This window comes from Limulus polyphemus, unplaced genomic scaffold (assembly GCF_000517525.1).
Source record: "Limulus polyphemus unplaced genomic scaffold, Limulus_polyphemus-2.1.2 Scaffold493, whole genome shotgun sequence".
NCBI lineage: Eukaryota > Metazoa > Arthropoda > Merostomata > Xiphosura > Limulidae > Limulus > Limulus polyphemus.
The window spans coordinates 556,009-559,026 of NW_013666103.1; the positions used below are offsets into that span (position 1 = coordinate 556,009).

A 3,018-nucleotide genomic window follows, 5' to 3' on the forward strand; every position below is an offset into this window, starting at 1 on the left:
GGAAATTCGAATCCGCGACCCTCAGATTGCGAGTCGAGCGCCTTATCCATCTGGCCTTGCCGGGCCTAAATGTTTTGTGAAGCGAAAGTTAAACTATTATCATTATGTTGTTAAAAATGTATCAACTTTAAAGGGCTTCGTTCCATCACAAATATTGTTCATATTGTAAACATTGACCGAAAAATCAAAGACATTTCCAATATTACGGTTTGTCTCCCACTGGCACAGCGGCATGTCTGTGGACTTACAACGCTAGAAACTGGGTTTCGATACCCGTGGTGGGCACAGCACAGATAGTCCATTGTGTAGCTTTGTGCTTAACTTCAAACACACAAACAAATATTATGGTTTAGTGATATGTTTGATAATTACACAGGCCTGCGAATTTACAGTTCATAAAAGTTGTTTTGGTTTTAATAACGATTTTTCATAATTCAGCTACGCAGGTTTCAAAAATAATATTAGTTTTTTTTTCTGTCACGTAAGGATTTTTTTTTTTAGAAATCGGGAAGAAAACAAAGCTCTTACTTAGATCAAATTATTATTTCGTTTACCAAAATGAACATTTTTGTTATTATATTTATTAACAAAAATACAAACAAACTGAAGAAAAGGGAAGAACATTGATGTCAAACGAATATGCATTTTCCTTCATTTTGATTTTTTTTGTGAAATCTAGGTCTTTTAGTCTCAAAACTACGTGTTGTGGTCTTTCTTTTATGTATTGAATTATGACGCTTTGTGAAAAAAATCTGTACGTGATGGAGAAAAATGAACATCATTTTCGGATTCAGCGTACAGGAATTACTGCAGAACATGTAAATGTTTCAAGACAATAAAACCATCGCAGGCCTGTGTTAACAATAAAACCATCGCAGGCTTGTGTTAACAATAAACTCATCGCAGGCCTGTGTTAACAATAAAACCATCGCAAGCCTGTGTTAACAATAGAATCGCAGGCCTGAGTTATCTGTGCTGTAAGTAAAAAAGTATTATCACGTTTGACTAACTGACGTTTTCAGATTAGATTATCAATATTTGGACACCTGTAATGTAATTATAAGAACCTACTGGTGAAAGTAAGACAGAATGAAACATTTACGTGTTAAACACATTACATCTGCTATATCCAGTGCCAAAGAGCCTCCCCCCCCCCTAATACCAGGGCTCTTCAGGTAGCCTTGGATACGAAAGACACAAAAAAGAGGTTAAGACGTTATGTATATTAGCAAACCGCTTGACAACAACTGTTATAGAGCTAACTAGATCTAAGTTGGTGAATTGTAATATCTCATCAATATTTATTTATGTCACAACCCAATATTCTAGAACTTTACAGTTTTATGAACACTACTAGTATAATTTGTATACTTCGTTATCGAATGCAACACTCCACGTTGGCAAAGATAACTATTTAATTGTTTTCGTGAATTATATGAGATTACAAAACAAAGCGATGTACGGATAAAAGTAGATTTCATGTGACTGTTCAGTTTGGAGTTAAGTAGCTATCTTTTGATACTTATTGTTACCTCACTAGTCTAATCAGAAACTATCAGACTACTCCACGATTTTGGTGAAATACAAGTAACACTATTACGAGACATTTCAATCTTGACAACAGCGCGAGTTCAGTTAAATTGCATTCGCGGAGTATATTGAGATTGACTTTTTCAGCTAAAATAACTAAAAGTCTGATTTCCTGACCTAGTGTGGACAGCACTGTGTGACGATGATGGACAAAAACAAATTGTCCCTTTGAATTAAGCCATTAATTGCAGTTGTATCTCGAAATATATCTCTTGAGAAGTTTACAAGTATTAATCGGTTGATATCACCACAGAATTAATCGCCTGATATCATCACGTCTATAAAAACTGGTAAGTGAACAACGTTATATATTTAAAACACAATAATCGCATAAAATTAGCAAAAATAGTCAGTAGAACTGTTAAAAAATTGGAGATAACTACGAAAATTAGTGCGCTTATGGTAAACATAGCTTTATAGCACACAAACTTTCATTAACTTCCACTACCCCCCTCCCCCCCAGTGGCGCAGCGGTATGTCTATGGACTTACAACGCTAGAAACTGGGTTTCGATACCTGTGGTGGGCAGAACACAGATAGCCCATTGTGTAGCTTTGTGCTTAATTACAAACGAAAGGTTCCACTAAAAAAATTACAACATTGTTATCAGATGATAATATATTATATATATAATTTGTTTTATATTTTAAAGTATTAAAGAAAGTGAAATTACAGTACATATTTGCCAGGTGGTTAGGACGCTCGACTCGCAATCTGAGGGTTGCGGGTTCGAATCCCCGTCACACAAGACATGCTCGCCCTTTCAGCCGTGGGGGCGTTATAATGTGACCTGTCAATCCCACTATTCGTTGGTAAAAGAGTAGCCCAAGAGTTGGCGGTGGGTGGTGATGACTAGCTGCCTTCCCTCTAGTCTTACACTGCTAAATTAGGGACGGCTAGCGCAGATAGCTCTCGTGTAGCTTTGCGCGAAATTCAAAACAAACAAACAGTACATATTACAGTTGATAAAACGATAATTCAGAAATCTTTCCCAACTAATTTTTAAATTAATAGCTGTTTGGTTTCAAAAATCCGTGGTAAGAAATCAAACGTTTGTTTTTTTTTCAAAGAAACGTATTTTGAAAATGGTATTTATTTTCCAATGTTTAGCGTTGATTATGATGACTTTTAATTCTGGTTAAGTTCTCGAAACATTTGCTACTATTTGAACTCAGTCAATCATGGTATTCAATTTATTCTTGAGCCTTACAAGCTTGGATGCTTTATTAGTTTTTCAATGATAAATCAAATGTTCTACATTGTAGCACGTGCTTATGAACAACCTAGTTATTTCCCGTCACTACTCTTAGAAACCATTCTAAGCATATTAAGTTGAATATTCCCCAGTATAAAATCATAAATAATATTCAACGTTAAACTGGTACACAATTAAAAACATTGTAAAGTCGAAACATGTAGAGTCGTCAA

At 35.3% G+C, this 3,018-nt stretch overlaps 1 protein-coding gene across 2 annotated transcripts in view; it reads left to right on the forward strand.

Annotated features, from left to right (window-relative positions):
- LOC106458616 (MFS-type transporter SLC18B1-like) overlaps positions 1 to 3,018 on the forward strand; it is a 16,902-nt gene that overhangs the window by 3,371 nt on the left and 10,513 nt on the right. Inside the window, exon 1 of one of the 2 annotated variants that reach the window (XM_022384894.1) lies at positions 1,524 to 1,880. The exons of the other annotated variant lie outside the window; for it this stretch is intronic. The gene's annotated coding sequence lies outside the window, so the exon portion shown is untranslated. Of the gene's footprint in view, positions 1 to 1,523; positions 1,881 to 3,018 lie in introns of those variants that run through there. 2 annotated transcript variants of the gene reach the window in all.